Raw genomic sequence first — 23,930 nt, forward strand, 5'->3', positions numbered from 1 at the left:
TCATTTTTGTGGCAGATGATCTTTCCAAAACTGCTCAAAAGAAGTCTTGCCCATCTCATGTTTCTACTGGTTCCAGTAAGAGTTGGGCTGCTTAAAATTTTGCAGATTTAGACTCTTGCTCCTGATACCAAATATAGCTATAGGAAAACAGACTAAAACCTGGATGTCAGATTCATGGCTGACAGAATATAGCACAACTCTTTTAATTTGTACCAGCTGATCACATATTGCATACTTTTCATATCTTATGCTTTCACCCAGTGGCAAGGCTTTTGGAAAATTGACTAAGAGTGGAAAAAACATACTCAAAAATGATACATTTTTATTTTAACTAAACTCATTAATATAAAGATTAATTTGATGGAATAAAGTGTTTTTTTTTTTATTTTTTTCTGTTTGTTACTAAATCTTCCCTAAACTTCAAGGTTTGGGAATCTGAGTATTTAATTTGGGGTCCTCTCTAAATAATCAACAGGATATCTGCACTACTTGGGAATATGTCTATTATTACCCAATAACTGCCCTTTACATACCAAAAAATAATATTTATCTATAGGAAGACTATATAGCAAGGTACCACCCTGCCAGGGAACTTTCTTTTGATACCAATATCTAGAAATACAATAGTCCAAATTTCTTGAAACATTTTCAAGAGAAACCTCAAAAAGGAGCCTTTAGGACACAGCAGAACTGAATTCTGCTCCAGATACTTGAACCATAATGGTGTTCTTGCAAAAAGATTGACACTTCTTGACTCCTATGTACCATACAATAAATACTGTCTGATTTGTATGCCACAAACAAGCAAGAACCTTATGTGGAGAAGAGGGGACTTTTACTCTGTACAAGAGTGGAATATGATAGTGGTGTAGAGAAGACAGAAATCAATTGATTTATTTTTTTTTTTACACTTTTAGGAAAAACAGGTGAGCAGCCAAATTTACCTGGTAGTGTTAACCCTGCCTCTCTGAGCAAAACATAAATTACTATCAGGTAACAACTTTATACCACTTCCAATTATAAGAGGACACAATTATGACAGTCTTTGGTCTGATTGCAAAATGTCTCTCAGCTTCCAGTGAGATGTAGGGTCTTCACTTGAAATCTATCAAACAAGGAGTTAATCATAGTTTAAGCTTCCCTGACACAGGTACTTAGGAAAATAGGTATAAATTAGGAGCCTGAGATACCACATTATTGCAATTACTGGGTGAGAGAGTTAGCTGTTGTCTTAGCTGTGAGTACGAAGACCTGGGTGGTTACAGTGGTCAGCACTGTTTTGAGCAAAATTCTCTGTTCTTAGGGTGTTTCCTATGAAGGAAACAGACGTACCCTGTCACTTCTAGCTATAGAGTTAGTTTTCTGGTGATTTTCATGTTCTATCTGAGGGTATTTTGCCATGGTAGAATGTTATTTTCTTGTTCTAAGTTAGGTTTTAACTTACTACAAAAGAAGACAATTTGGTTGGGAGCGGGGTATATGGAGTTTTTTATTAATTGAATTATCACTGTTATTTAATTAAAATCTTGAGAGAACTTCCTTTTTTGTAACATATAACCTATAATTAGAATATAACTTACATGGTCTCAAAAGAAGGGAGTGCATTGAAGTTGTAGATGCTAACGTGACAGGATTCACCTCCCAGCTGCTAATGGATCTTTTCAGTTACCTGTGCCTTAATTTCCTCGCTGACTACATAGGAAGAAGGTGCCTTTTTCCCTTTGTTCTTAAACTGTAATCCCATAGGAGACAGTTCTATTCACTAGGTACTACCAAAGTTTGCTTAAGCCCTCTAAAGATGCCTCAAGGAGAACAAGAGGAGCTTGTCTTCAGTTTCCGTGTTCCCGATGACACGGGAGATACCTGCAGGACAGGCTCTTTTCCCTCCCTTTGTTTGGTAGGACCAAGCTCCTTATTCCATTACAGTGCTCCAGGCAGGCATGAGGACCTCACTTTTTGCCAAGCAGTGAAGAAGGGCTGTTTCTCTAAAGAGAGCAAGTCATGTATGACAAAAGATGAGTGGATACCAAGACCTGAAGGTAGCTGAAAGAAGTGGTGGCCAGGCTTCCACAATTCGGCAGCAGTAGTCTCTAAGGCAGCTGTACGAGTGGTACACTCCAGCTTTAATCCACATTGCTGCCCTCAAACAGCTGTGGAAAGATTGTCTGAGGAGGGCTGGTAGCCTGCTCATCCTTCAGTTTATGGACACGGGGCCTTGTGGACCCTGGAGGGCATCTGCTTGTATCCAAGTTGTTAAAGTGATTGCAATGCCTGCCACATCGCAGCCTCACAGACATATGCTAGTGGTTGTGGTACTGTCAAAATATGCTTTAAAGCCCATTTCAGCAGCAAGCTCACTTAGATTCTGTGCCAGGAAATGTTAATTACTGTGGTGCAGTCTTCTGTTTTCTGTGGTGCAATAACAATTAATTTACGCCATTTGGAAAAACACTTACACTTTTTTATTAAAAATCAATCGAAGGAAATCAATACAGTGTAAAGTAGACAATATCAAAATGAAAAGCTCTTGTTTTTATACTTGGGCATCCCTAATAAAATTTCATTGTTGACTCAGGCAGCTTGTCCATTGTAATCTAATGAGAAGCTGCCTAGCTTCTTTTTAGCATTTTGGAAGTTACCATGTAGTGGGGCAGCCATTTTTAGTCAAAGAATTCAATAATTAACCCCCAACTTGTAAGTCAACATGATGATGCAGATGCTGCTGCATTCGTTTCTCTGCATTGCATCACCTATGCACCTGATAATCTGTGGACTCTATTTTGAATCAAGATGAAGGTTAATTTTTATTTATAGTTACAATTGGAAAAACACTAGCTCTAATGGAAAGTGCTCCATTGCTAGAAGATATCACCATAGAGTAAATTCCACAGCAATTTTGGCATTTTAACAGGTCAGAGTAACACAAATGAATTGCTTCTTGCTGGGGAAATCTGTTTATTCTTCAGAATATAATGATTTAATGGGACAATGATCTTGAAGAAAAAAATCCCAGAGTTGTTTTTTTCTACCATTGCTCCAACCGCGCGAGGTGCTGCATAGCCTGGGAAGGCAGCTCATGCCAGTAATCTCATGGTTCCCTGGCTCCCTGCAGCAAGGGCCAGGCAAGACCAAGGTTCTTGGGAGACATGCGTCCCAGCCCCTCAGCACCCTGCCTCTGAGGGGGTAGGAGCCCTGGGACTTTTCTGGTGGTGATCCAGTGCCACAGCTCTAGCAGGGAAGGGGTCCCTCAGTGCACAGTGGAATGCTCCCAGCTGCTGCAGTGAGGAACGCTTTGCCCTTTAAAGCACAAGCTGCTGTTCTCATCCCCACGATGCACTGCCATGGTTGTGTGTTTCTGAGTGCAGCCACCACAGCTATGACTGGCCTTCTAGGAGTCAGCCAGAGCAAAACGAAATGGGATGGCTTGAACCCTGTGAAAGCATTAATGTAAGCAGCTGGGGACATATCACTGTGGAAGGGCAGAGCACCATTTCCTTTCTGCAGATAAAACTATCATGGGTTTGAGTCTGATGACTTTTGTTAATGGTGAATTGATAGAAGGTGCTTTTCAATGTGTGAAATGATCCAGATATGATGGGAGATTTTTCAAAGCAAATAGACAACTCTGGTGGGTCATGACAGTGGGCTGGGAGAACAAGTGTCACTGAGAAAAATGCATTAACTGGACTAATTTTAAAGGAATGGAGAACTCATACAAAACTGCCAGAAAGTCCTTCTGCTTTGCTACAGTGGTGCTGGGAAGCTAGACATGGTAACTGAACAAAAGGAAACACTCTGAAATAAAAAGTTTTGCAAATTGGGATGTTTGTTTTGAATTATCTCTAGAAATTTCAAAAGCTTGGCAATATGTCACTGTGATGCTGGGAAAAAAAAAAAAAAAAAAAAAAGCTGTGATCTGTGTATGTCATTATATGCAAGTGTTCCCCTCTGCAAAGGGAGCTATGATGTAACCAAAGTTTGTTACTGTTACGGCTGAGTCCAATGTTTCCCTTTACCATAAAAAATTACATTGGTCCATCTTGCTCTTTGCATGGGGTGTTGTATTTTTCCTCTTGTATATCCTATCTGCATGGCCTTTATTTCAGTTTAAGTTTTGTTTTCTGTCTGGTAAAACATAATGGCTCCTTACCTTCCAATGCCTGATCCAGCTAAGCTATGACAAGCTGTGCAAAGGTATGATGATTATTAACATTATATAAGCCCTCCAGACTCTTGAAATAAGGGTCCTAAGCATATTATTACCTTCAGACATATTAGTAAGCCCCACTGAGGTAAAAAGGATGTGATTTAGGGCACAGGTGACTACCAGCTAAGAAATATATATATTTTTTTTTTTTTCATTCACAAGGGTAATTGATCACTTGTGGAATAACTTCTCTCAGAAACTATCACTTGATCTGTATTTGAAGTGTATAGGAGTGAGCTGTATGTTAGTAATCTCCTTCTACTGCAGAATTGATGAGTCGCAATAAGACTGTAGGAGTTTCAAATAGAAACAGATGTTCTGTTGGACATCCTGTAGCAGAAAATCAATAGTAGGTGAACCATAAGTAGACCTTCCCTCCTGAGATGGCACTACTGTGATAGCTGTACAGGAACAAACTCACCATTGGACTGGGCTAGTAGAGGTGACATTAAGACAAGAAAGGTTTTGTGGCAGGCTTATCAAATGTCCACTATTTGGCTTACCTCAGGTAAAGTAGGTGCTTTGCATGATGCTCTTTAATTACCCTTCAGAGGTACTGTGTACTGATTTCCATCTGCAGCTGGAGTAGGCTGCTTTTCAGTTATTAGCATAGTCCTAAATTTTTGTACGGATATACCAGGTAGAAATGCAAAGGTAAAAGCTCTGAAAAAACATGGTAACATGTTACCTGTCCCAAGGAACTTAATATTTATCTCATCCTGAAGGATGGCTAGGGAAAGAAGCTGGAATGAAGCAATGTTTCTGCTTTTATTCAGAAGTCCACATGGAATGAGGAGCAGGAATTGAGTTTTCCAAATGGTACAACAAACATATTTAAGGGTCCTTTGGAATATAAGATGCTTTACAGACTTTAAATATTTCACTGGTTCTCACATTCAGGCAACGTAGTGTGGCACTCTATGAATGTGCAAGAGGGATTTTCAGCTGATACTCCTTTTTTTCTTTTAATGGATGTCACAATACAGAGAGAAATATTAAATGCAAGCAAGCCCTATGGTTTTGATTGTGGTTAGTCTGACGGTTCTGGTTTGCTTTAAGTGGAAGCTGATGAACAATGGTTTAAAAGGAGAAAAGGAAAACGGCCCCAGCACTGAGGTCAGTCAGCCACTTCCTACAAGCAGCTGTTTCAGTTTATTTTTTTAATTAAGTTTGGCTTAAATTAATGATGACAGTTTAAAGAGAACTCTTTCACCTATTTAGCTGACTTTACATCTGAAACCAAGTCCCTTCTGTCCAACTGCATTTTGTTACAAGACTTGCAGTTAAGTTCCTAAAAGTTCCTGGTTTCTCCCCACTTTATTTTGTCATCTTTCTGCTCTGTTATTGCCCTCTGCCCTTTCGTGTCCTTTCAAGGGAGGGCTAAAGCTATTGCTGCTGCGGTATGGAAACAAAGTGCCTCCTAATTGATCGTTAATACTGCCAGAGAGTGAGGATGTTTGGAACTGCCATATCAAGCCCATTTACACCAGCTTCTGGGTCAGCTCTTCAGCTGGTATAAATCAGCCATCCTTCCTGGCTTCTTAACAGTTCAGTGTAGGCTGCCCCACTGAGGAGTTGGTTTTGGCTCTGTAGCTTGGTGCTCTCTACAAGCACCAGATCCTACAGGGCTCTTGTCTAACAATGAAGGAATACTCCCTGCTCCAAAATAGTGGTAATTTATATCCAGAAGCCTTAGAATTAATAGCTCTAGAAGTATCTGTCAGCTCCCCAATTTAGGTGATGGGGAAAGAGAAACAGCAGTCTTAATTTATCAGAAAGAATGCAGCTGGAACAAGAGCTTCTCTGATCCTATGAGATACCACAGAGATGCACTCATGTGCATGGTTCTGATTCTCTTCCTAAGCCTGTGGAGTGCCTGCTTTTTTCAACAAACTTCATACTTGCTATAGAGAAGGAAAGAGTTACCTGCTCTGGGGGTTTTGGCTTCATTATCATGGAGATAGCTTTGAGGAATTTAAGTAATCAATTTAAGCATTTTCTGTAGGCCTGACTGACTGCTTCTCTTTTCAGACTAAAGTAATTTTTTCGTAGATGGGGAGACTTTGCTGTAGTGCTTAAGGTAAGAGCTGATGACTCATCACCAAAATAATGAATGAAGTGCTACTCCTTGTACCTTTCCGTAGTTTGCTAGGAAAGCAATAAGAATTGCATCATCACTCATTGCAGATATAAACATGATCATTATGTGTGCAGTCCTCTGTAAACAGTAAAACGTTAAATGTTCCTTAAATTGAAACAAATCCCATGGCCTGAGCAGTCCTAAGTCTTGTCAGGCGTACAAGATTTTCTAGGGAACGGTCTTTAACTTGATTCTTAAGAAGATTGTCAAAAGCAAGCAGACTTGTGGTGTTTTGGTCATTAACGAGTTAGAATTACATTGTCTCTACAGTAGAAGTCAGCAGAGGTAGGGCTGCACTTAGTAGGATGATAAAAAGAAATCAGTTCTATAGCTGATCTGAATCCATGACGGAAACAGGCATGAGCTAGGAAGGACAACAGAGGATGTTCTCCTGGGTAAGTCTGTGCACTTTTGCCTTTTTTTTTTTCTTTTGCACTTTCTTGGAACATACCTTCTAAGGTATATCTTGGTAATCATTATAAATGTTTTGTGATGCCTGATTATAAAGACTTTGTAACCTTCCTTCCTTCCTTCCTTCCCCATTGCATGTTGTTATTGAAATGACTGTTGCCGATGTAAGATCAAATGTAGTCTGCAGATATCAGGTGAAATCTCCTGTATAGATTTCTGGGCCCAATTCAGTTGAGATGATAAATAGCTGTGTAGGTATCATTATATAAAGTTGTCATAAATTGGGATTAATAGCAAACTGCCATGACTTGCAGTAATTTTCTACTTTTTGTGTACAGATCAGGCAAAAGTAGTTGAAAAAAGGTCCCTGTCTCTGCTCTCCTTCAAAAATACCTAAACTACTTTATTTTGGATGTCTCTTTTCTGCTTTATTATCAAGATATTTAAAATGAATTTCAAACAAAAATAGAAACATTTGAAGAACATAATGACATGCTGCTTTCTTTCAAGCCAATCTGCAGAACCTATTTCAGTGTACTTTGCACAAATTCAGAATTAACTTTGACTGACATTGAACTGTATTTTTTTTATGTTCCTCTGTGATGAAAATCTCTTCTTCACTTGAAAAAAACTTCTTCAGCTGTACTTCTGGTCTTTGTCTAAGGTGTTAACAACCAGACTCTAGCACCTTGTTTTCAATTTTGTCTCTGTTGGAGACACTACTTAAGTTTGGGCTTTTCTTTTATTGGCAGTAGCTACAATGATCTAGGCTTTAATCACCAGCAGCTGTAGAAATGAGAATAGGATTGCAGAAGTCCCCTCGAAGATTCATTGAATTCACATCTGCATGTGCACTGTTTTTCTAGTATTACGCTCCAACTCAGCAAGGTTTTTAATACCTTGGGAACTCATTCTTGGCTCTTTTCCCACCTCTGGGTTAAAATCAAGCGTAAAATACTTATTGTACAGGGAACAGTGATGTGAGCTGAGCAGAGTATCTTTTGCCTGGCTTATTTCAAAGGAACATTTTACAGAATTTATTCTATGGTTTTGCAGAGCCACAAACCTACACAAAACTCCTCCTGAAATCAACCAGACTCATTGTGTTAGCCAAGCCTAGTGGATGCAGAAATAGAACACAAATGAGTACTTGGTCTGGTATTTAATATCCAGCCTATCACATTGTAGATAGTTGGTAAAACACAAAAGGGAATTTGCAGACTGGGACTCCTGGGCTCTGGACCACTTAAAAAACTACTGTTCCGTAATGCCCATCCCACCCCTCAGGTAGAAGTTGCTGTAGCAGGGGTGCAGAACACATAGCTTGCTCTTGGGCCATTGCAGTTGACAGCATGGTGTATTAACTTCAACAGGCATTGATTTCAATTTATGTTAACATGCTGGGCTGTGAGCTGCAGCAGGAGGGGTCTCTGGTTCGTGACTCCTGTCAGATTCAGAAAAGCTGAGGTTATCACCTCAGCAGTAACCTTTTTAGCCACCAGAGCTGAATCCAATTCAATCATGAATCAGTGTCCTTAATTAATTCTCCTTTATAAAGGCCCAATGCAATCATACTGATGTCCATGGAAAAAAAAAAAAAAAAAAAAAAACCAGATGAGTTTGATTGTTCCTTCAATAATAAATAATAAAAAAATTTTAAAGGAGATAAAAAGCTAAAACCAAATGTGTCACTGGGGAAAGGAATGGGCCATAAATATATATCATATTTATTTTTCAAAAAACTTGTGTGTTAACAATTTAACCCTCACAGTTTCTCAGGAGGAAAATAATTACTGCTCTGAAAGACTGACTTACCTTCACTGTACTCCTTTAAAGCAAATGACTCTATTTGAAAGGTAGGAATACATTTTTAGTGAGAAAAATTATGCTTAAGAAGTAAACTGTCTTAATATCTGGATAGACCTTTCCAGTCTTGACATAGATGTATGCTTAATATTGCATATGCACGAACTGTGAAGAGAGATCCAATCTACAAAGGAAGGTGTAAAGTTTTGGTAAAGACTAAATTCTGAAGATTATCATGGATAAGTTTTCATCTCAGAAAGGTCAGCATTGTTGTACTCTTCAATACAGACATATCAAAAGAGGTTGGAAAGGAGAAGTGCTGCTCCAGAAAATGTCTTTCATTTTGGTCCTTGGGTGTCCTTACATTCTCCTGGCCTCATTAGGAAGCAAATCACAGTTAAGCAAGTTAACTGATGCTTGAAATCTCTGATTTGTGTCTTGTCTGTCTGTCCATCTTGAGTTTCACCACTGCACATGGGAATACTTGTCCAGTAATGATTAGGGAATAAAACCTGCGGCACCAGGATCCTGAGGGAGGGTGATAGGAGCAACCCAGTTTTCATGCAACAAATTCACAAGCCTGGGTTTTATATAGTGTATCTGGATGTTGCAGTGAAAGCAAAATAATTCTTCAAGTTCAAATTAGGACATATTTAATCTTCTTTGGAAGTAACAGCAAAAAATAAGCTGTTGTACTTTTGAAGAGAAATCCGTCAGAAGTAGATCAGCACACAGGCCCAGAGTGAACTTCCTCCATGGCTGTGCCCTGAGTGTGCGCACCTTGTGCTGGGCGGGCTGGCCAGGAACAGAAATACGCAGAGTCCACGCTGGGCCATGAGTGATAGGCTGTGACAAAGTAAGCTAAGATGAAAGAGACTTAACAGTAGTTAAATTAGGACAGAGAAAACCTTGTGTAAAACAGCATCAGTCTGGTCCATCTCTAGTATGACTCCAAGTTCATCAGCAGGCCTATATGGCTCTGAGAGAGTTGGAGACAACAGGAATGATTTTGCCAGCCTTAAATTCCTCAAAGTCAGAAGTAGCAGCAAAATCACGCCTGGGTTAAGCAGCACATGCCAGAAGGCCTTGGTGCATTTATTAAAAGAGGCTGCCTAAACCCCTCCACAAGACCACTGCAGGGTCCCCATCTGTGGTGGCACAGGGCCAAGGAACAGCCACAGTTGTGACACAGCTCAGCCGAGGCTGGAGTCACGGGCCTTGAGGTTTAGGGCACCAGGACTGTAGTGAGGAGAAGTCTGAGGGCACTGATGTCTGCATCCCAGGGCTAGGAGCAGCCAGGTTCCCCCCCCGGCTTTGGAGATGTGAGGGAGCCTGGGCCTGCGCGTTGCGAGTAAGGGAAGAACTTTTCAGGGCCACAGCGGCCCCTGACAGCCTGAAGTGCCTGTGCACAGTGTGGTGGTGGCGGGGACAGCCGGGCCTACGCACTGGTCACAGGAGTGGAGCTCATGCCCTTGTGGCACAGGGAGGTGCAAGTTGTGTAAGGCCTGGGTGAAACATTCCTCAGAGACATCACTGACTGAGGGGGAGAGGAAGGGAAGCCATTTGCAATCTGAGGTCTGCAAGTCTCCAGCTAAGAGACAAGCTGGGCAATAAGACCCAGGCAGAATGCTGATCCTTTTTTTTAATGGGTTGAAACAGAGCGAGCTGCAGCAAACAACACTGTGGATTTATTCAGCTGCAGGAGCGGCACACAGCAGGTGCCTTGGAGGGACAGAGGGAAGGAGCAGAGGAAAAATGAAAGAGGCTGAGGAGAGTGAGCAGCCAGGGAGAAACCTCTGGAAGGTTCGGGCATGCAGTCAGCTGCGTTCATGCTTTATGTCACTGCAGAACATTAAACGAGCACTTGAAAAGGTAATTAGCACCTTTTCATTGGACCAGAAATCAGAGGTGTAATTTACCAGAAGTCAGTGAACAATGTAAGAGATCTAATTTAATCACGTTGTGTAGCTTATCCAGGGTGAAAAATGAGAAGCATAGCTTGGCTGAGTGGTTACGCCTACAGCAAAGCCATTTCTGTCCCCCACACCCCCACCCCGCAGGACAATGCCGCCGGTACCTGAACTGCGCTTGGTGCAGGGCTGAGGCAAGACACAGGGTACTTGTACCATTTGAATTTTACGGCATCATTTTCATTGTTTCACAGTAAAAGCGGGAGGTCTATGATACACAGGGGATAAAAAGCTCCTGTCTAGAAGAGGTAAAAATTATAGCCAGAATTCTGCAATGTAGTCCAAATCTTTTCTTTCAGTGCCTCTACACAGATACTCCCAAATTCAGGTAGAAGGGGGGCAAACAGGCTTTGTTTGAGCCCAGTGTAGATGAAGCCTGCTCTTTCAATATTCAGAGCTCAGTTTAGACTGTCCAGTCCTGCCTTTAGGGTTTGGAATGGGTGATTCAGCTTATTTCTATTCTTTGTACCAAGTGAAGTGTTCAAAAGATTGATAGTTTTTTTCCTCCTTTTATCAAAATTTAAGTGCCATATAAAGAAACTAAGCTTTAACTCAGTTACTTTTCAAGCTATAGCACAAGGCAAGTTACCTTTATTGGGATTTCTTAAATAAAAACGTGAACTGTGTATGAGCACAGTTGTAAACTCAAGCTGTTAGCTAACTAACAAAGCTGCAGTACAGCAAATCATGTTCAACATTACACCACCTAATGAGGATTAAACTTTGTCCTCTGAACACTACTGCCTTTCCAAGATTTCTGACTTTGTTTTTTCTTCTAAATCTTTGTATGTGTTTCTGTGGCAGTCTGGAAAACCTGGAAGACCTAACCACAGTGGCTAGAATTAAACCTGCTGATCATACTGGCCACCTCTCGATAAGTACAGATGGTTCCTCTGCTATCACTGTTTTAAAGGTCTTCACAGTTGCACTTGAGAAAAGAGGCAGCTGAACCTCAGCAGCAGAGCAGTACTCTCTGTCCTCACGTGCAGCTCCTCTGTTGGCAGCTGTAGTGTGGCCAGCAGAAGATAATGAACTTGGAGGTGATGTGGTCTGTACTAAACATGTCAAGAGAACAATTTCTGCTGACTTTTTCTGGGTGAATAGCCGGGACAAATAGTAATCAGTCCAAACAAATAAGATTGAAAAAGTAGTAATCAAATTTGATGTGGCAATCTCTAAAAGAGATGCAGTTTACTTAACAAAAATTCAACAAGCAATAAGTGTCTCTTTGCTGCAAGACATTCCACTCATCCCATAATATATTACCATGCTCCTAATTATTATATCTAATTATATATAGATTTTCCTAAGCGCATTGGCAAGGGAAATATGTTGTAAAATATAAGTTGAAATATTACTGTGCTATTGTTGAGTCAGCTCCTGGGACATGAGGCGTTAAATATCTGTATCTGTGGCTGATTTCAGTGTTTTTTATGTTGCTTAACCACACTGCTAAGCTGTATTATTGCAAACTTCCCCTTGCTCATTAAATTTAGTTTCTCTGCTCTCCAGGTGTAATCTGATGCCTGCTAAAACTCTTTCCCATTCTTGCGCTTTTCTTCCACCAGATGTTTACTTCCCCAACTGGCCTTATTTCTTTTATCTTTTTTTTATTTTTTTTAAACTAGACTATAAACATTGATCATTTCAAGTTTCACGGTAAAACTGTACCATGTGTTGCTTCTTCCTTTGTATTGCAGCCTGGTATCAGTCCCCTGCAAACCCTAATATTCTTGGGTATGATTTGTACTCTTTGGTCAGTGGATGTGGGATGTGATATATTGTTACCTGTACTCTGTTTCATCACATGTCCTACAAACCACTTGAAAGATTTGGACCTTGAGGATGAGTCCACATTAAGTGAATTAGAATATTAAGCCATAAGGAAAAATAGCTGGCAGTAAAGCATGGAAGAGAGAGAGCCCTGGAATGGAAGAATTACTTTTTACTTTATCTCTCCACAAGTGGGTAACAGGAGAGAGTCTGACACAGGCATATTGTTTCAGCACCCCCATAAAATATGTTATGGCCTTCCTTAAAAAATGAATAGTAGTGATTAACTGTTAAAATGAATTGCTCTTTTTTTGTTGTTTAAAAAAAAAGGAGAAAAGACCCCTAAATCATCGCATTTATTAATTTCTAACCACTAATCTTTTTAAGTAATCCCCTTAAAACACCTCTGAAATGCTTCAAAAATCTCTAGGAGAGTATCAACCAATTACACAACAAATGGCTTCAAATAACCATTGTGTAGTCATGTGGTGACTTGCAATACAACTCCTGTTTCTTTGTCTCTTAATTACGCAATGATCATGTACTGCACTTGATGACTGTATTGAAATGTACAGCGAGCCATGCTGTCAGATAAGCCTTATACTGTGAGCAGTGGAATGAGGATGAGCTAGGAGGCCGACGTTGTGGCTGACATGACTAGGTATTTGGTAGAAGCCTTTTTAGGTGATTAACAGGTTGAATTTTTATCAAACGTTACAACTGTGGTTGCATATGGAAAGGCAACATAGATGAGGTGAACAAATGACAGTACTGTTGATGTTCCTTGTCTTAGGACAAATATAGAATAGAGGATGAAACTATTATTAGAAAAGCTAAATTTATTTTTGCTGCTTACACAAACCAACTAGATCTCCCATGGCATGGCTACTGTTTCTAGCAAAAAAAAAAAAAGAATAAAAAGAGAGAGAAAAGTCTGATTAACTTCAGATTGTTTAGTCTGGGGGAGTGCCATTCTGTCCTTGGAAAGGCTGCTTTTATCTCCTTGTAAAAACACTGCATCTTTCAGTCTTAAAGGACTCTGGTGTTTTCTCCTGTCTCAGCTTCATACTAAAATGGCTTGAAGCTCAAATATTCCATGATGGACTCTAATTGATTTCTAGTCAAGACCTCTTATATCATATTTCTGAAAAGCCCACTTCTTATTGGCAGGCTATTTTCCCCATTTTTGATTAGTGTGTACTTCTTCAGTTTTACAGCACAGGAAGCAAAATGTATTTACGTGCAAAAGTTACCTGAAAGGAAATGAGCAGTGGACAAAAGCAGAGCTCGGCACTGGCAGAGCAATGTGCCTGTGTTTGTGAGTGCCGCAGCCAAAGAGCACGGCGGCTGCCTCTGAAGATAGGCACAGATATTACAGTGTTGCGAGTTCAACATGCAGAAAGCAAAGTGAGGAAAATTATAAGTTTCAAACATCCCTTTTCTGTTTTTCCATTGCACACACTGCAGTCAGAGCAGCCTGACCACAGGTCTGTTTGATATTTATAGAATACAACTCAGTCACATACCACAGAAATGCAGAAGAGAAAAGACCCACTCACAAAACCTGTTAAAATGATTTGCTGCGTGGTACCTAAGGCTGATGAGCGTTGCATGCAATGGTGGCTGTGGGGGCTTCTCCCCTGGGCATGGGTCAGACCTCTTCTTGTGTTCAACACAAATGTTTTCACAAAGTCCATGATCTGTGGATCCGACCCTTAGATGTTATACAGGTAAAACATGGAAACGAAAAGGACTCTGGGGAAAAACATCTTATTAAACCCCTTCAGTTCTTCATTCTGGGGAGGAAAAAAAAAAAAGTGCACTTCAATGTAATAAAAAACAGTTCAATCTTTTGGAAAGATTTAACAACGCAATCTCACTTGAAGAGAAATTCAGCATACTCTCTGTAAAAATGGATCCTGGCAGTCCTCAGTACTTTTGTCCAAAACTTCCAAAACTCACCTGCCCAAGTGCGAAGTTAGGACCTGCCCTGAGGAAATGTAAATATGCTGTTATATTTTCCTAAGCTGCTAGCAAAAGTTTGTAAATGCAGTTTCCAGATCACACCCTTGAACAGAGAACACTGTGTCCTGTGCAGAAAAAAAATGAATGCCACATTGCCTTCTCTTTAACAGAGAAAACTTGGAGAGGGGCATGGCTGGACTCACAGAGACTGTCTTAATCTTTTTAACCATAGTTCCTTTAATTTTAATTTCAGAAGTAATTCAGGCTTATAGCATACGTCAGCCACTACCTAGTGGCAATTCCAAGCAGCTACAAAAGCGTTTTAACAGGTCTCTTTGCATCGTTAGAGATGTAGGGCAGAGCAAACCACTGTCCTGCAGTTGCGCAGGCAGTAGGATGGGAACGATAACTGGAAATTATCACAAAGGTGGATGAGAATTACCGTGTGGAAGTTGTCATAAACCACAGCAACCTCAGCAATGGAGTTGTGTGGGGCAATTCATTTTTGTGGCGCTCTCTTGCAAACAAGTAAAGCTTTACACAGTCAAATATTTCAGATGTGCTCAACATTAGCTTAATTCTAGCGCTGATGTGGGGACTAAATTTGATTTCCAATGATTTACATTAGTTTTTTATCACGACATGTCTAAGCATCACCTTACAACCTCACATGCTCATTGGTCCCCAACGCCATGTGTTTTTGTTTGTTTTGGTTTTTTAACCACAACTCTGCAAAGCAGAGGCCACCGTTGCTGTCTGCAGAGAGCACATTTCACATAGCACAAGCACTCCAGAAAACACTTCAGTAAAGTTCAGGGAGGCACCAATTCATGATGTAGATATACAGAAAACTTCATGCATGGCTGGATGCAGAAGAATGCATTCCAGAATGCAAACCGTGACACAGTGAAGTGGGATTTCTCCTGCTGTAGTGTCTTAAAGGGCACTACAAGGTCATATTACACTCATCTTTCTTAGATGAAAACTTTTGATCGTGGGATACACATGGATAAACCAGAGGGGTGATAGCTGCATGTCTTTGTGATTGTAACACACAATGTGAGCCTCAGAAGTGCTGGTCAAAAATAAAGAGGAGGAAAATAAATACAATGTGAAAAGGACCGTCTCTGATAGAGAGATGGTAAAACCTTCTTCTGACCAGAAAATGATGTCCTTATATGAGCGCTGGCCAGAATGAAACTAGAGAATGAAAGTCTTGTTTGGTGGATTTTCCTTTTTTCTGTACTGTCCCAAGGACACCAGATGTCCACAAAGGCAGCCTAAAATGTTCAAGGCATTCTTCCTCACTACCATTTCTCAACATTTCTCAGCACAAAAGTAAGTAGTGCTTCTGTGAAAGCTGTATCACAACTTTTTGATGAAATATTTTTCAGTGAAATAAAGTAAAATGTGAGAGACATGCAGTAGTAAAAAGTACATCTTTGGAAATTAAGTTGTTTGTTTGAAAACCCTAATTTCATTTTTAAAAATGCAACAGTATTAGTTTTAGTAGATGAAAAAGATCGAGTCAGCTGTTTTCCAAACTATATTTGTTTCCTAAAAATGCTGTAGAAGAATTTGTAGGAGCTTCTTAACAGTGATGTGAAAGCTGTCAGTGGAGGGGAAAAAAAACAAAAACAAAAAAAAAAAACACTATCTTGAAATCACAAAATAACTTAGCTTATCAGACACCACCACACAGAGCCTGCTCAGAGTTTATACTGCTGTAACACTGTGGTGAACAAAGCTGACAGTTTCCACAACTGGAGGTATTGTGAGTAACAAGTGAGGAGTTAGGCCAAAATTACAAAGGCAGCTGGATATGAACCTTGATGCCTGGCAGCATTTAAAGAAACAAATGGTTCTGGTGACTACCTCCCAGCGATTTGGTTAGCTATTAAAACACCCAGCACCTCCTGAGAAAGGAATATGCTACTCAGAAGTCAGTGATCTGCTAATGCTTCTGTAGTTACCTTCCTGAGTTTTAAATACTGAAAATGAAGTATTCTGATGTTAAATATTTTCAGAAAACTTAAATAACGCTGTAACTGTGAAGAAAACTGAGAGGAACAAATCATTCTGAACGTTACCAGCAATGTAATTCGCTCATCAGCTGGGAGACAAAGGAATGTCAATGTAAGCCTCTAGGACTGTAACTAGAAAGAGCAGAAGGTTATCTGGAAGACCAAGATGATGCAGTTTATTTTTGGTGTGCTGTTCCTCTGCTCCATTTGGTTGAGATTGGAGCAAAGCTGGATAATGAATGTAATATAGTGCCTGGGGACAGACAGTATATATCAGGATGGTTTAGCATGTAGCATAATATGTGAAAGACTAACCAGAAAGGCTTTTGTTTGGGGGGTTTGGTTTTGTTTTGTTTGCTTGTTGATTATGAAAGAGGCTGCAGTACCAGCTGGGCAACTGCAAATGGTTAATCTTCCAGAAATTCAGAAGAGCCCTATCAGACTAAAGCTTTAAAAAGAAACGTAGAAAATGAACCTACCCATTAATCATTGCAGAGTCCATGACCTTGCAGGTAAAATAGCATGCTAAATGATTATTTGCCTGCCTGCAAGTGCAATCACCATAATTTTAACCCTGTTAAGATGTTTGAAGAGTGCAGCCCTCTTGCTTTCTTCTTGGGAAAGAGCTCTTATAGTCTGTGTTGGTTGCACTTCCCTACTTTGTAACGAAGGTTCTTGAAATGTATTCAGAGAAAAGACAGACTGCAAGCAAGCAGGACTAGAGAGGACCCAGGAGCCCCATGGGACACTCTCAGATGGTCGCCATGCATGAGAAAGGGCAGCTCGAGAAAGGTAAAATAAATCGCTGTGGCACTGCAGGAGCTGGGAAGGCCTGGCTCTGCCTAGCTCGGCCACCCGTCCCCTCCGTCACTAAGCCAGTGGGAGCTTTTCTCTGCATTGCCATTTCTCCATCCCTAGAGGTGGGAGGCTGATCCTTGTCCTCACAGACCACAGTCACTGACACAGAGCTGGCTGTTACTACTGCCAGACAGGCTTGTGGTTAATACAATGGAAGGGAAAAAAAAATCTCCCAGCTATTTGATGCTATTGTTCTGTTTATGTGTATTCTTAATGACTTAGAAAGGGAAAGTAGAACATGCTGATTTTTATCCCGATGTCTGTTGTGAGAGGCAGACGCAGTCATAAGAGCTGATAGGAACTGTGATACTATGGATGAAAGGGTATATCAGAAACTGAGACTTGAAAGCTTTGTTTTTCGTAAGTGAGATATATAGCTTTCCAAGTAAAGGCGTTGCTTGGGGTGTGGGAGGACTGGTGAGCAAGACTGAGAACTGATACCTTCCTCAAAGTACTCAACAGAATTCATTTTTTTTTGCCTCCAGCTTTTGAACAGCTTTAGAACTGATTAGAAAAGGATAATTTTGAATATATGCATATATAGATAGATTAATTTTCTATGGTCTTCTTATCCTTCTGCTCCTAAAATTGTCAAGAGTTTCAAAGGGTATTGAAATGCATCCATATTTCCAACAACCATATTCGAAATACCAAATCAAAATATTATAAATTAACATTTTAAGGTAAAAAGCAGATAGACAGGGTCAGCTGAAAATCGCCTCAGGTTGATTGTCACCCTCCATCCCTCCCCGCGGCTGTTCATATCTATGCTACGTCCTCCTTGGCTGAAGGGCTGTTCTCGTCCTCCTTGCAGTCTGCCTGGGACACGGCAAACACCACTTCACCATTTCCACCAGGAACAAAGAACCATGCACAGCGCTGGCTGCTGCTGACGCACGGGGCAAGTTTGATACAAAAACATTTTTGTTACAGTGCAAGATTTGTCATGCTAGCATAAACCTTTGTGTGGAGAACTTTATCTATGCTTAGCATGATAATGGTAAAGCAGACATAAGTAAATTAACCGGCACAAGACAAATGTCAGTGAAGTTAGTTTAAGAAATTTAAGCCGATACAAAATGAAATGTGTTCCCTTTGGAATTGCCTGCTGTAGGGTATTTGTGTAGCAGATTTGCATCTTAATTTTAAAACCAAACTTAAATGTTACCTCCTATTTGATTTTCCTTTTGTTTTGCCACCAGCTTCAGCAGGCAGCAGAGAAGTCCCACGGGGCCACAACCCAGGGCAGCCTGCAGCTCTTGATCTTGCTCCCACTTGTGAGCAACACCATGAGAAGATCCCAGCAGCAGCTGTGGGGTGGCCCAGCAGACAGGCAGCACCAGTGCACATTGCACCTTGTAGGGAACAGCACTGGGCAGAGTATGATGCTGCATTAATGCCAACACTAGCATGGGGGAGCAGGCACTATCCCTACAGAGACCACGCTTTGGGGCAGCCAAAGAGTTTGCCAGTGCCAGGAGAGTTTTGGACAGTGCACCATTGCTTCTGCTGAATTGCCTCTTGGTATCTTCTACACACATGTTGATTTATTTGTCAGGAAACAGAGGAACCTGGTAACTCTGTGTGATCCATAATGATAATAACAAAAGATATAAATCAGATGAATTTCATTTGACTTGCACAGAAAGGGTTATAGTTTTGCCATAAAAGTTTATTCAAGCTAAGGTATTCTTGAAGATTACTATGCCATCCAAGGGTTTACTTTATGGATCTATACTATGAGGCTAGAAATAAAGGCTAGGCTGTGGCTTCGTTCCAAGTCCTTAGTATGAGTACTCAGCTGTTACAGAGTGGAAGTAAACCAGAGCACCTTTGGAAGCTCAAAGGAGATGGAGCAAGCCTTCGATAAGCTCCTAGAAGGATATCGAAAGAGCAACTTTCAATAAGCTCACACCTATAAACAAAGTCAGATGCTTCCTTCTTTCCTCTTAATCCTCCCAGGTGCTCTGACCAGGAAATTTGGGAACTGCAATGACATTTAAAATTCTTCTAGCCATCCCACCTGCTCCATGTCTTGCTTCACCTTCTTCTTGTAAACTCATATCCTCACACCGTGTCCTCAGCCCCCTCGAGCTGTTGCTCCCTGTCATCCTGTCTGATCCCCAGCCACTAGGGGCAAGAGCTCTTCCCAGCGCAGCCTCAGGAGCCACAATCTCAGCCTGGACCAAGTGTCTGCATGTCAGCTGCCTGTGCCCAGTGTCCTACACCACAAAACATCAGAGTGATCCATGGAGCAGCTACCTTAGAGCAGTATTTTTTTTTCCTGTAGAAAGCAGCATGTTCCAGCTACCATGTTTGCTCTCTATATCCTGTATGTTTCTGCTAGAATAAAGTTCCTCTTCATTCCAGGCGGCGGTGTGAAATACCTAGTGGTCAATAAAATCCCTCACAAGCTGTGGGATGACCACCACTGTTACAAGGCGCCCGAGGAACTGACCTGTGACAGTTTCAGTTAAAAAGGAAAAAAATGTACCCTCCATGTAATGATGCCACAAAGGATTCCCCTTTGATGCACATAGTTGGATGAGTTAAGAGATCTCTCCTCAGAGTTACGTTGTTTAACGAATGTTTTCCCGTTTATCAATAGCAGCAGTGTTAGGCTAGGTAAAGTACTGTTAGCTGCCTTTACACGCCCAGAAGTAAGAGAATGACACAAAACTTGATGCACTGCCCCACAGACTTCACTTTTCCAACCATGCAAAGGTTTTGAACTATTAAAGACATAGACACGGTGGGATTTATTGCTCCTCTTCCTTTATTAAACATGATGTGCTGAAATAGGGCTGACCTTACAGTCTTTTTGTCAGTTCCAGTTCTTGTTTCTTTTGGTTGCCTTCTGCCAGATAGATCCTTAAAGTTGGCAATGCTGCCTTGGAAGGCAGATCCCGTCCTTTCCTTTGGAACAGACACGTTTATGACAGCTGCCTTTTTGCTCTGTGAAAAAAGTGGTCAGCAAGAGGGGGTCTGGAAGCCTCCAGAAGCCCTGGCCATGAGCGGGCCACTGGGGGCGGTGGAAACAGGAGCGCTCTCTGTGCTGGCTGGAATTTCCTTTCTCAGGAGTTGCAGCTGGCACTCTGGGCCTCCCAAGGATGACTGCAATGAAGTCCTTTTTCCAGACTAAATAACCATGCTAATGTAAGCAGCTCTCTCAGAGGCTTGAAGATTTTTAACAAGATTCTTTTGATTCAAATCAAGCGGGTCTCTTACCTCGAGCTCTTCCAGAAGCGGAGAAGGGACTTGTGGGACTTCCTGAAGGCAGTAACAGAAGAGACTGCTATTTCAATCGCTCCCCTGGCCTCATTCGCAAATCTCTTCACTGTTTTCTGTGGGTTTGGTTGAACCTTCCTGAAAGCTTATCAGTTTGAATCAAAGCCTCACCTGCCTCCATATGTTGAAGACATTGTGCTATGGACTTAAGCAAGTTCTGGATAAAGCCTCATGAATTTTAAGTGTCCAGGTCTTTATCAAGGAGCTGGATTTAAAGTTTTTCCCAGTCCATCAAGACATCCTTGTGAATCATTGGCAAGAGCAAGAACATTTTGAGGAACTTCAGTTGTACCAAAGGAAAGAAACTTGTGATAAATTACATTAGTGGATGTTAAGTTTCAGTTTTGACCTGAGAGACATTATTCCAGGATCTTCCTCTGCAGCTAGCAAAGTATTTTAAAAGTCCTCAAGCGCTGATTTTTTTCACACCTCTATTGATAATGTGGTTACGTATCTGCTGCATTGCAGCAAAAGGTAAAGCAATTATCATATACTGTTTATCCTTTGTTTGGGAGAACTAGGAAGCTCAGTTGAAGGGCAACCTAAATGCATGAAAGACACTACTGAAAAACAAAATCTTTGTACTATTTTCAGGACAGAAGTGCAGAAGACAAGATTGTACATCATTTGTTAAACAGTCTGTCTTCCATGAAACCTCAAAAGCTTCTTTTCATATCCAGAATTTCTGGCAAGTTGTTCCTTAAACTCATACTGCTTAGCAGTTTTCCTTGCCTCCCTGTACGTTTACTTCTGCAGCGGCCAAGAGGGCAGGCTGAGCTAACTACAGATAGCATCATCTGATGCTCTACGTCAGAACCAAATATATAAATATATACATATATATATATAATACAGAGCCCTTTGATTCCCTACTCCCATTAGATGTTATGCAGCATTTCTATGCATTTGAGTGATGTTACTGCTGATACTTGGTTTTGGAAGATGAATGCTCACCCATACACAGGATTCAATTAACATTCTTTTATGACTGCATCCATATTTTTCTTAATGAGCATACTCCTTGGTGAGAGTGAATATTTACCTCGTGGCATTAAATCCACAGTTATCTACCACAGTCATTAATGATCATATAGCAAATGATCACCCCAACACTCTGGCTACATTCCAGTTCAAGTAATTATATTCTGCCTCTCTTAATTTCCTTTCGAGAGTAATTGGACATGATAATAGTCTTCACTTGTTATCCTAAACTGCTGTGCAGCCTGACCACATCTCAAAGCTTCAAGGACTTAATCACAGCTCCCAATAAGTAGAATATTGATAGATGATCTCTCTGTTCACCCCATCTTTTTACCACATAAAAATCCATTAATTATCATAACACCAAATGAAGGCATCTACCAGATTTGACTATGTAGATGCAATACACCATACCATCTGTATAGTGCTAGCTGTCTAGAGACATAAGCCAGGAGTTTAAATGTTCTCAGAAACTTACAAAGTCATTGATTTTAGGAAGCTGATGATATGAATTGCTGTACCTTTATGTGCCTCTGCCTTTGTCTACATTAGCAAGCAATTAGGCATAGGAAGAGCAGCTCAGTACAACAATGCAACTGGCTGTGAGAGCTCTACATCTAGAGTGCAGGCAGTTTGGCATTTTATTTTAGATTATATTTAGTTTGATTGACTGGACAACCTGAATGCATGTGGTTTAAATGTCTCCTAAGGACCACTTTTGTCCCTGCTAGGGGCTGAAGCACAACCAGTGTGTACCTGAAGTAGACAGCTTCTGCTTTAGTTTCCTCCAAAAAGAAAATGATTCATACACTCCAAAACTGCAAATCAAACTAGGGCAGGATAAATGAGGATGACGGAGACAGTTGCTGCAAACCTGCTCTACTATTCTGAGCATTAACGTGGATGGGATCCACTGTACGCTGAAGTGTATTGTTATATATGCAAGGACTGTTAAAGGACAACAGGTCTTAACCGGGCGCTGTATTCTGATGAACAATGGGAACAGAAGGTAATAACAGAGCTTATAACTGAATTATAATGTATGAAAGGAAGCTTTTGGACAGAAGAGCGAAAAAGACAAGCATGCTTCAGCAGCCTGGTGGGGGTGCGGTCTTCAGGAAGAAGATTCTCCAGCCGTAAGGAAACTGCTCCAGATGGCAAACAGTCCGAGACAGACGGAACTCGTAGAGTTTATTTGATATATGCTGGTTTATTTTTGAGTTATTCCAGAGAGACCAAGCAAAGAAACAGCATTGCTGCCCATTTATACTGCAAAGCACTTAGAACATGTAAGAGCACTCTTAGTGTGGCAGGAACCACCACTGCTGCGACAGCAAATGGGAGTCTCTGGAGTCAGTCTGGAGGATACCTCACAAAACCAGAAGATTACATTAGAGTAATAGGAAAAGTCCTTAGCATCAGGAGGAAGCAATGGGAAAAGTTGTATTTCATTTCTGACTTAGCCAGGCTCCAGATTCAGAACCACTTTTAAGGGTTTTAAGCCTAAACTAATTGTGAAAATGCTGAATTTTAGCAAACTTCTACGAGAAAGGAATTGAATACTAGAAGACGTAGAAGTAAAGAGAGTGTTAACATTTTGATTTTTTTCTCTCTGTGAGGTTATGTGAAAAAAAGCATAAAAATTTCTACAGTTTTTTTGTTTTTTCAAGAAAATAAATGTCTATCTAGAGAGATTGTTCCAGTTTGTTTTTCTAGTTGAAATGTACCCAGCAGTTCTCTGCATGCACCACTGTGGTGGTTTTACTCCGGTGGGCGGCCGAGCTCCACCACAACCGCTCTCTCACTCCCCCTCCTGAAAGAGGAACGGGGAGAAAATACGATGAAAAGGGCTCAAGGGTTGAGATAAGGACAAGGAGCTTGTGCAGTAATTATCGTGACGGGCAAAACAGACTCAGCATAGGGAGATACTAAGATTTATTGCCTATTACTAACAAGCTAGAGAAGCAAGAAACAAAGGAAAGAAACCAAAAGCACCTTCCCTCCTCATCCACCCTCTTCCACCTCCTCCCCCCGAGTGGCATGGGGGAACGGGGGTTATGGTCAGTCTATAGCGCTTCTTCTCCGCCGCTCCTTCTCGGTCACTCTCGTCCCCTGTGCTGTGGGGTCCCTCCCACGGGACGCAGTCCTTGCGGAACTGATCCGGCGTGGGCTGCCCACAGGCAGCAGCTCTTCAAGAACTGCTCCAGATATGGGTCCGTACCGCGGGGTCCATCCCTCAGGAGCAAACTGCTCCAACCTGGATCCCCCTCGGGCAGCAGCTCCTGCCAGCTCACCTGCTCCTGCGTGGTCTCCTCTCCACGGGCTACAGGTCCAGCCCGGAATCTGCTCCGGCAGGGGTCTTCCACAGGCCGCAGCCTCCGTCGGTGCAGGCCCACCTGCTCCACCGTGGTACTCCATGGGCTGCAGGGGGACAGCCTGCTTCACCATGGTCCTCAGCACAGGCCGCAGGGGACTTCTGCTCCAGTGCCTGGAGCACTTCTCCCCCT

General features: G+C 41.4%; 1 long non-coding RNA gene across 10 annotated transcripts; it reads left to right on the forward strand.

Moving 5' to 3' along the window:
• The first annotated feature begins 4,537 nt into the window (after positions 1-4,537).
• Positions 4,538-23,724, forward strand: LOC310902576. Of its 10 annotated transcripts, none has more exons than XR_014586803.1 (6): positions 4,538-5,879; positions 6,239-6,287; positions 6,618-6,742; positions 16,987-17,088; positions 17,838-18,055; positions 18,357-23,724. It is a non-coding gene; the product is annotated as an uncharacterized lncRNA (long non-coding RNA). The 10 variants fall into 10 exon arrangements; XR_014586804.1 differs by having other exon boundaries at positions 6,705-6,742; XR_014586795.1 differs by having other exon boundaries at positions 4,538-6,287.
• Positions 23,725-23,930: the final 206 nt, after the last annotated feature.

This window comes from Anser anser (assembly GCF_964211835.1).
Source record: "Anser anser genome assembly, chromosome: 7".
Lineage (NCBI taxonomy): Eukaryota > Metazoa > Chordata > Aves > Anseriformes > Anatidae > Anser > Anser anser.